The sequence below is a fragment of the Oncorhynchus kisutch genome, unplaced genomic scaffold (assembly GCF_002021735.2).
Source record: "Oncorhynchus kisutch isolate 150728-3 unplaced genomic scaffold, Okis_V2 scaffold4044, whole genome shotgun sequence".
In the NCBI taxonomy this organism is placed as follows: domain Eukaryota; kingdom Metazoa; phylum Chordata; class Actinopteri; order Salmoniformes; family Salmonidae; genus Oncorhynchus; species Oncorhynchus kisutch.
In genome coordinates this window covers 65001-75951 of record NW_022265989.1, presented here as the reverse complement: position 1 = coordinate 75951, position 10951 = coordinate 65001, and positions in this window count along the sequence as shown.

The following is a 10951-nucleotide window of genomic DNA, read 5'->3' as shown; positions in this document are numbered from 1 at the left end:
AGGAGACTAGAGTTTGTTTTCTGAATCTCCTCCGAGAGACAACTGAAACCAGGACATTATTAAGCCTATGTTCCAAATGGCACTCTATTCCCTACATAGTGCACTACTTTTGACAAGAGCTCTATGTAGCATGGTCAGAAGTAGTGCACTACATATGAAATAGGGCACCATTTGGGATGCAGGACAACTGCTGAATGGTGGCTGTAGCTGATCTCCTAGACCTAGCTCTATGAAGCATGTGGTGAGCTTTAATAGAACGCAGCCGTATGGCATCCTGTGTCTTCTAGAAGTCAGAGAGGAGAGACCCAGTCTCAGGCCGTTCAGATACACGCTGTGCTCTGCCCTCTTCACAAATCTCCCTCTCAGAAATATAGCTTTTCTAAGGTGGCAAGTGATGTTTTTTACTCTTTCCAGATGTTTGTTAGACCAGTAGCTGTATGGTGACCGGTAGCCTAGTGGTTTAAGAGTGTTTGCCCAGTAACGGGAAGGTCGCTGGTTCAAATCCCAGAGCTGGCAAGGTGGGGAAAATGTGCTGTTCTGCACTTGAGCAAGACAGTTAACCCCCAGCAACAATCTCTCCCCGGACGCCGATTAAGGCAGAGGGGTTGGGCTAAATGTGGAAGACACATTTCATTTGAATGCATTTTATTTAACTAGGCAAGTCAGTTAAGAACATATTCTTATTTACAATGACTGCCTAAGAACAGTGGGTTAACTGCCTTGTTTAAGGGCAGAACAATAGATTTTTACCTTGTCAGCTCCGGTATTCGATCTAGCAACCTTTCGGCGACTGGCCCAATGTTCTAACCAATAGGCTACCTGCCGCCCCAATTATTTGAGTTATTCAGTTGTACAACTGACTAGGTTAGGTTTGCTTTATTTCTTTGAAGGAGTCATGGAGTTTTGTTACTTCTGGTACAGGTATCCATACCTGGGTTCAAATGGTACCAAGAGCATTTGCTTCAGCCTGTCTGGAGTGCCTGATGGGTGGGGCTTTGCTCTTTTGGGACTATTCCATTGGTTCCATTTCAGGTAAGCAACGATCTCAAATACTGTTTGGGGTGGATGACAAATGCTGTGACTGTGTGTCTGTCTGTGAAGGTCTATGAGAATGCCTGTTTGTAGACATTGTGTGTGTGTGTGTGTTTATCATCTGTTCATGTGTACTGCATAAGCCTGAGACATGTCTGACACTCTTTTGTCCCCTTCCCCCATCCCCAGTCTGTGTCTTTATGGTCCCAGAGCAGACACAATATGGGGATATTGACTTATCCTGCTATTTGCATGAGGCCCGGTTTCACTGAGCCCGGTAGGAGCTTCCTGTGGCCCTATAGCAGCCTGTTCCAAATGCACCTATTGCCTTTGTAGTGCACTACTTTTTTTTACCAGTGCCCATAAAAAGGGGATAGGGGGCTTTTTTTGGATACAGACAGAGTCTCTGGTAACACTAGCCGATTAGCTAGGCTGAAATTCAATCAAACCCGCCATAACAATATCTACCTAGTGTTTTGTTTACAAACTTCAACCTGTGTCCACACACTTGTTATTCTGAAAGGTGAAAACATATATCTAAGGGGAGTCTACTGTACCTACCTGGTAGTTGTTTAAAACAGTACTCAAGACCAATAGCTAATGACCTCTCTATTGTCACCATCATGACATCCTTTGTGAGCTCTTTCTCTATTGACAAAAAGGTCTTCTGACCTCGATGCCATTTGGTTCAATTAGGTTCAAAAAAGCCCCATCAAATTAATTGCCCAGATCAAATGCCACCCTAACTGGCCAAGAATACTGCTGGAGAATGTCTTCCCTGCTCCTGTTCTCCATAACGCACCACTGCAGGGCCAGCAGCAGCAACGATCTGCATCAGCAAAAGATTCTGCCAGCACACCTCCCCCTCTCTACCATGTCTCTGACTGTGATCAACTGTTTCTGCCAGCACACCTCCCCCTCTCTGCCATGTCTCTGACTGTGATCGACTGTTTCTGCCAGCACACCTCCCCCTCTCTGCTATGTTTCTGACTGTTATCAACTGTTTCTGCCAGCACACCTCCCCCTCTCTACCATGTCTCTGACTGTGATCAACTGTTTCTGTCAGCACACCTCCCCCTCTCTACCATGTCTCTGACTGTGATCAACTGTTTCTGTCAGCACACCTCCCCCTCTCTACCATGTCTCTGACTGTGATCAACTGTTTCTGCCAGCACACCTCCCCCTCTCTGCCATGTCTCTGACTGTGATCAACTGTTTCTGTCAGCACACCTCCCCCTCTCTACCATGTCTCTGACTGTGATCAACTGTTTCTGCCAGCACACCTCCCCCTCTCTGCCATGTCTCTGACTGTGATCAACTGTTTCTGTCAGCACACCTCCCCCTCTCTACCATGTCTCTGACTGTTATCAACTGTTTCTGCCAGCACACCTCCCCCTCTCTGCCATGTCTCTGACTGTGATCAACTGTTTCTGTCAGCACACCTCCCCCTCTCTACCATGTCTCTGACTGTGATCAACTGTTTCTGCCAGCACACCTCCCCCTCTCTGCCATGTCTCTGACTGTGATCAACTGTTTCTGCCAGCACACCTCCCCCTCTCTACCATGTCTCTGACTGTGATCAACTGTTTCTGCCAGCACACCTCCCCCTCTCTACCATTTCTCTGACTGTGATCGACTGTTTCTGCCAGCACACCTCCCCTCTCTGCCATGTCTCTGACTGTTATCAACTGTTTCTGCCAGCACACCTCCCCCTCTCTACCATGTCTCTGACTGTGATCAACTGTTTCTGCCAGCACACCTCCCCTCTCTGCCATGTCTCTGACTGTTATCAACTGTTTCTTCCAGCACACCTCCCCCTCTCTACCATGTCTCTGACTGTTATCAACTGTTTCTGCCAGCACACCTCCCCCTCTCTGCCATGTCTCTGACTGTGATCAACTGTTTCTGCCAGCACACCTCCCCCTCTCTACCATGTCTCTGACTGTTATCAACTGTTTCTGCCAGCACACCTCCCCCTCTCTGCCATGTCTCTGACTGTGATCAACTGTTTCTGCCAGCACACCTCCCCCTCTCTGCCATGTCTCTGACTGTGATCAACTGTTTCTGCCAGCACACCTCCCCCTCTCTGCCATGTCTCTGACTGTGATCAACTGTTTCTGTCAGCACACCTCCCCCTCTCTGCCATGTCTCTGACTGTGATCAACTGTTTCTGCCAGCACACCTCCCCTCTCTGCCATGTCTCTGACTGATCAACTGTTTCTGCCAGCACAGCTCCCCCTCTCTATCATGTCTCTGACTGTGATCAACTGTTTCTGCCAGCACACCTCCCCTCTCTGCCATGTCTCTGACTGTTATCAACTGTTTCTGCCAGCACACCTCCCCCTCTCTACCATGTCTCTGACTGTGATCAACTGTTTCTGCCAGCACACCTCCCCCTCTCTACCATGTCTCTGACTGTTATCAACTGTTTCTGCCAGCACACCTCCCCCTCTCTACCATGTCTCTGACTGTGATCAACTGTTTCTGCCAGCACACCTCCCCCTCTCTGCTATGTTTCTGACTGTGATGAACTGTTTCTGCCAGCACACCTCCCCCTCTCTACCATGTCTCTGACTGTGATCAACTGTTTCTGCCAGCACACCTCCCCCTCTCTGCTATGTTTCTGACTGTGATGAACTGTTTCTGCCAGCACACCTCCCCCTCTCTACCATGTCTCTGACTGTGATCAACTGTTTCTGCCAGCACACCTCCCCCTCTCTACCATGTCTCTGACTGTGATCAACTGTTTCTGCCAGCACATCTCCCCTCTCTGCCATGTCTCTGACTGTTATCAACTGTTTCTGCCAGCACACCTCCCCCTCTCTGCCATGTCTCTGACTGTGATCAACTGTTTCTGCCAGCACACCTCCCCCTCTCTGCCATGTCTCTGACTGTGATCAACTGTTTCTGCCAGCACACCTCCCCCTCTCTGCCATGTCTCTGACTGTGATCAACTGTTTCTGCCAGCACACCTCCCCCTCTCTGCCATGTCTCTGACTGTGATCAACTGTTTCTGCCAGCACACCTCCCCCTCTCTGCCATGTCTCTGACTGATCAACTGTTTCTGCCAGCACACCTCCCCCTCTCTACCATGTCTCTGACTGTGATCAACTGTTTCTGCCAGCACACCTCCCCTCTCTGCCATGTCTCTGACTGTTATCAACTGTTTCTGCCAGCACACCTCCCCCTCTCTACCATGTCTCTGACTGTGATCAACTGTTTCTGCCAGCACACCTCCCCCTCTCTGCTATGTTTCTGACTGTTATCAACTGTTTCTGCCAGCACACCTCCCCCTCTCTGCCATGTCTCTGACTGTGATCAACTGTTTCTGCCAGCACACCTCCCCCTCTCTGCCATGTCTCTGACTGTGATCAACTGTTTCTGTCAGCACACCTCCCCCTCTCTACCATGTCTCTGACTGTTATCAACTGTTTCTGCCAGCACACCTCCCCCTCTCTACCATGTCTCTGACTGTGATCAACTGTTTCTGCCAGCACACCTCCCCCTCTCTACCATTTCTCTGACTGTGATCGACTGTTTCTGCCAGCACACCTCCCCTCTCTGCCATGTCTCTGACTGTTATCAACTGTTTCTGCCAGCACACCTCCCCCTCTCTACCATGTCTCTGACTGTGATCAACTGTTTCTGCCAGCACACCTCCCCTCTCTGCCATGTCTCTGACTGTTATCAACTGTTTCTGCCAGCACACCTCCCCCTCTCTACCATGTCTCTGACTGTTATCAACTGTTTCTGCCAGCACACCTCCCCCTCTCTGCCATGTCTCTGACTGTGATCAACTGTTTCTGCCAGCACACCTCCCCCTCTCTACCATGTCTCTGACTGTTATCAACTGTTTCTGCCAGCACACCTCCCCCTCTCTGCCATGTCTCTGACTGTGATCAACTGTTTCTGCCAGCACACCTCCCCCTCTCTGCCATGTCTCTGACTGTGATCAACTGTTTCTGCCAGCACACCTCCCCCTCTCTGCCATGTCTCTGACTGTGATCAACTGTTTCTGTCAGCACACCTCCCCCTCTCTGCCATGTCTCTGACTGTGATCAACTGTTTCTGCCAGCACACCTCCCCTCTCTGCCATGTCTCTGACTGATCAACTGTTTCTGCCAGCACACCTCCCCCTCTCTATCATGTCTCTGACTGTGATCAACTGTTTCTGCCAGCACACCTCCCCTCTCTGCCATGTCTCTGACTGTTATCAACTGTTTCTGCCAGCACACCTCCCCCTCTCTACCATGTCTCTGACTGTGATCAACTGTTTCTGCCAGCACACCTCCCCCTCTCTACCATGTCTCTGACTGTTATCAACTGTTTCTGCCAGCACACCTCCCCCTCTCTACCATGTCTCTGACTGTGATCAACTGTTTCTGCCAGCACACCTCCCCCTCTCTGCCATGTCTCTGACTGTGATCAACTGTTTCTGCCAGCACACCTCCCCCTCTCTACCATGTCTCTGACTGTGATCAACTGTTTCTGCCAGCACACCTCCCCCTCTCTACCATTTCTCTGACTGTGATCGACTGTTTCTGCCAGCACACCTCCCCTCTCTGCCATGTCTCTGACTGTTATCAACTGTTTCTGCCAGCACACCTCCCCCTCTCTACCATGTCTCTGACTGTGATCAACTGTTTCTGCCAGCACACCTCCCCTCTCTGCCATGTCTCTGACTGTTATCAACTGTTTCTTCCAGCACACCTCCCCCTCTCTACCATGTCTCTGACTGTTATCAACTGTTTCTGCCAGCACACCTCCCCCTCTCTGCCATGTCTCTGACTGTGATCAACTGTTTCTGCCAGCACACCTCCCCCTCTCTACCATGTCTCTGACTGTTATCAACTGTTTCTGCCAGCACACCTCCCCCTCTCTGCCATGTCTCTGACTGTGATCAACTGTTTCTGCCAGCACACCTCCCCCTCTCTGCCATGTCTCTGACTGTGATCAACTGTTTCTGCCAGCACACCTCCCCCTCTCTGCCATGTCTCTGACTGTGATCAACTGTTTCTGTCAGCACACCTCCCCCTCTCTGCCATGTCTCTGACTGTGATCAACTGTTTCTGCCAGCACACCTCCCCTCTCTGCCATGTCTCTGACTGATCAACTGTTTCTGCCAGCACAGCTCCCCCTCTCTATCATGTCTCTGACTGTGATCAACTGTTTCTGCCAGCACACCTCCCCTCTCTGCCATGTCTCTGACTGTTATCAACTGTTTCTGCCAGCACACCTCCCCCTCTCTACCATGTCTCTGACTGTGATCAACTGTTTCTGCCAGCACACCTCCCCCTCTCTACCATGTCTCTGACTGTTATCAACTGTTTCTGCCAGCACACCTCCCCCTCTCTACCATGTCTCTGACTGTGATCAACTGTTTCTGCCAGCACACCTCCCCCTCTCTGCTATGTTTCTGACTGTGATGAACTGTTTCTGCCAGCACACCTCCCCCTCTCTACCATGTCTCTGACTGTGATCAACTGTTTCTGCCAGCACACCTCCCCCTCTCTGCTATGTTTCTGACTGTGATGAACTGTTTCTGCCAGCACACCTCCCCCTCTCTACCATGTCTCTGACTGTGATCAACTGTTTCTGCCAGCACACCTCCCCCTCTCTACCATGTCTCTGACTGTGATCAACTGTTTCTGCCAGCACATCTCCCCTCTCTGCCATGTCTCTGACTGTTATCAACTGTTTCTGCCAGCACACCTCCCCCTCTCTGCCATGTCTCTGACTGTGATCAACTGTTTCTGCCAGCACACCTCCCCCTCTCTGCCATGTCTCTGACTGTGATCAACTGTTTCTGCCAGCACACCTCCCCCTCTCTGCCATGTCTCTGACTGTGATCAACTGTTTCTGTCAGCACACCTCCCCCTCTCTGCCATGTCTCTGACTGTGATCAACTGTTTCTGCCAGCACACCTCCCCTCTCTGCCATGTCTCTGACTGATCAACTGTTTCTGCCAGCACACCTCCCCCTCTCTATCATGTCTCTGACTGCTGGCAGAAACAGTTGATCACAGTCAGAGTTTCTGCCAGCACACCTCCCCCTCTCTGCCATGTCTCTGACTGTGATCAACTGTTTCTGTCAGCACACCTCCCCCTCTCTGCCATGTCTCTGACTGTGATCAACTGTTTCTGCCAGCACACCTCCCCTCTCTGCCATGTCTCTGACTGTTATCAACTGTTTCTGCCAGCACACCTCCCCCTCTCTACCATGTCTCTGACTGTGATCAACTGTTTCTGCCAGCACACCTCCCCCTCTCTGCTATGTTTCTGACTGTGATGAACTGTTTCTGCCAGCACACCTCCCCCTCTCTACCATGTCTCTGACTGTGATCAACTGTTTCTGCCAGCACACCTCCCCCTCTCTGCTATGTTTCTGACTGTGATGAACTGTTTCTGCCAGCACACCTCCCCCTCTCTACCATGTCTCTGACTGTGATCAACTGTTTCTGCCAGCACATCTCCCCTCTCTGCCATGTCTCTGACTGTTATCAACTGTTTCTGCCAGCACACCTCCCCCTCTCTGCCATGTCTCTGACTGTGATCAACTGTTTCTGCCAGCACACCTCCCCCTCTCTGCCATGTCTCTGACTGTGATCAACTGTTTCTGCCAGCACACCTCCCCCTCTCTGCCATGTCTCTGACTGTGATCAACTGTTTCTGTCAGCACACCTCCCCCTCTCTGCCATGTCTCTGACTGTGATCAACTGTTTCTGCCAGCACACCTCCCCTCTCTGCCATGTCTCTGACTGATCAACTGTTTCTGCCAGCACACCTCCCCCTCTCTATCATGTCTCTGACTGCTGGCAGAAACAGTTGATCACAGTCAGAGTTTCTGCCAGCACACCTCCCCCTCTCTGCCATGTCTCTGACTGTGATCAACTGTTTCTGTCAGCACACCTCCCCCTCTCTGCCATGTCTCTGACTGTGATCAACTGTTTCTGCCAGCACACCGCCCCTCTCTGCCATGTCTCTGACTGTTATCAACTGTTTCTGCCAGCACACCTCCCCCTCTCTACCATGTCTCTGACTGTGATCAACTGTTTCTGCCAGCACACCTCCCCCTCTCTGCTATGTTTCTGACTGTGATCAACTGTTTCTGCCAGCACACCTCCCCCTCTCTACCATGTCTCTGACTGTGATCAACTGTTTCTGCCAGCACACCTCCCCCTCTCTGCTATGTTTCTGACTGTTATCAACTGTTTCTGCCAGCACACCTCCCCCTCTCTACCATGTCTCTGACTGTGATCAACTGTTTCTGCCAGCACACCTCCCCTCTCTGCCATGTCTCTGACTGTTATCAACTGTTTCTGCCAGCACACCTCCCCCTCTCTACCATGTCTCTGACTGTGATCAACTGTTTCTGCCAGCACACCTCCCCCTCTCTGCTATGTTTCTGACTGTTATCAACTGTTTCTGCCAGCACACCTCCCCCTCTCTGCCATGTCTCTGACTGTGATCAACTGTTTCTGCCAGCACACCTCCCCCTCTCTGCCATGTCTCTGACTGTGATCAACTGTTTCTGTCAGCACACCTCCCCCTCTCTACCATGTCTCTGACTGTTATCAACTGTTTCTGCCAGCACACCTCCCCCTCTCTACCATGTCTCTGACTGTGATCAACTGTTTCTGCCAGCACACCTCCCCCTCTCTACCATTTCTCTGACTGTGATCGACTGTTTCTGCCAGCACACCTCCCCTCTCTGCCATGTCTCTGACTGTTATCAACTGTTTCTGCCAGCACACCTCCCCCTCTCTACCATGTCTCTGACTGTGATCAACTGTTTCTGCCAGCACACCTCCCCTCTCTGCCATGTCTCTGACTGTTATCAACTGTTTCTGCCAGCACACCTCCCCCTCTCTACCATGTCTCTGACTGTTATCAACTGTTTCTGCCAGCACACCTCCCCCTCTCTGCCATGTCTCTGACTGTGATCAACTGTTTCTGCCAGCACACCTCCCCCTCTCTACCATGTCTCTGACTGTTATCAACTGTTTCTGCCAGCACACCTCCTCCTCTCTACCATGTCTCTGACTGTGATCAACTGTTTCTGCCAGCACACCTCCCCCTCTCTACCATTTCTCTGACTGTGATCGACTGTTTCTGCCAGCACACCTCCCCTCTCTGCCATGTCTCTGACTGTTATCAACTGTTTCTGCCAGCACACCTCCCCCTCTCTACCATGTCTCTGACTGTGATCAACTGTTTTCTGCCAGCACACCTCCCCTCTCTGCCATGTCTCTGACTGTTATCAACTGTTTCTGCCAGCACACCTCCCCCTCTCTACCATGTCTCTGACTGTTATCAACTGTTTCTGCCAGCACACCTCCCCCTCTCTGCCATGTCTCTGACTGTGATCAACTGTTTCTGCCAGCACACCTCCCCCTCTCTGCCATGTCTCTGACTGTGATCAACTGTTTCTGCCAGCACACCTCCCCCTCTCTGCCATGTCTCTGACTGTGATCAACTGTTTCTGCCAGCACACCTCCCCCTCTCTGCCATGTCTCTGACTGTGATCAACTGTTTCTGTCAGCACACCTCCCCCTCTCTGCCATGTCTCTGACTGTGATCAACTGTTTCTGCCAGCACACCTCCCCTCTCTGCCATGTCTCTGACTGATCAACTGTTTCTGCCAGCACACCTCCCCCTCTCTATCATGTCTCTGACTGTGATCAACTGTTTCTGCCAGCACACCTCCCCTCTCTGCCATGTCTCTGACTGTTATCAACTGTTTCTGCCAGCACACCTCCCCCTCTCTACCATGTCTCTGACTGTGATCAACTGTTTCTGCCAGCACACCTCCCCCTCTCTACCATGTCTCTGACTGTTATCAACTGTTTCTGCCAGCACACCTCCCCCTCTCTACCATGTCTCTGACTGTGATCAACTGTTTCTGCCAGCACACCTCCCCCTCTCTGCTATGTTTCTGACTGTGATGAACTGTTTCTGCCAGCACACCTCCCCCTCTCTACCATGTCTCTGACTGTGATCAACTGTTTCTGCCAGCACACCTCCCCCTCTCTACCATGTCTCTGACTGTGATCAACTGTTTCTGCCAGCACACCTCCCCTCTCTGCCATGTCTCTGACTGTTATCAACTGTTTCTGCCAGCACACCTCCCCCTCTCTACCATGTCTCTGACTGTGATCAACTGTTTCTGCCAGCACACCTCCCCCTCTCTGCTATGTTTCTGACTGTTATCAACTGTTTCTGCCAGCACACCTCCCCCTCTCTGCCATGTCTCTGACTGTGATCAACTGTTTCTGCCAGCACACCTCCCCCTCTCTGCCATGTCTCTGACTGTGATCAACTGTTTCTGTCAGCACACCTCCCCCTCTCTACCATGTCTCTGACTGTTATCAACTGTTTCTGCCCAAAAGAAGAAAACAAAAAACAACCCGTCAACAAGGGATGGATTGTTGTGCAATATTTATCCTCTGGGCAGATGAAACGTTTCGTTGGAATCGCTCCATCTCAGAAGGGTTCCAATTCAATCTTCCTCCCAACCCGTTTGTTGGTTCGGTTCTTTCTGGCCTGGCTCCATCTGGTTTTGATTAGGGCAGTAATGGCCGTCTCTGCCGTTCCCTCAGGGCGAGATGAACTGAAAACAATTTTGAATGGCTTCCTGCAAGGATCTGGATGTGTTTGGGGGCTATTGTTGAAATGGCAAAGGTGCCTTAAGCTGTATTCCAAATGACACCCTATGCCCTTAGTGCACCACTACAATAGGGCTGTGGTTTAAATGTGCCCTATATAGGGAATAAGGTGCCCGTGACAGGTCATGGGGTTTAACACTGTCTGGGAATCGGGCATAGGCAATGACTCAAAGGTAAAGGTACAGGAGATGGGAGCGCAATGCAAACAACAAGGCTTTTATTGAGAAAAGCTCATTAAACCCTGGCTCTTTCAGA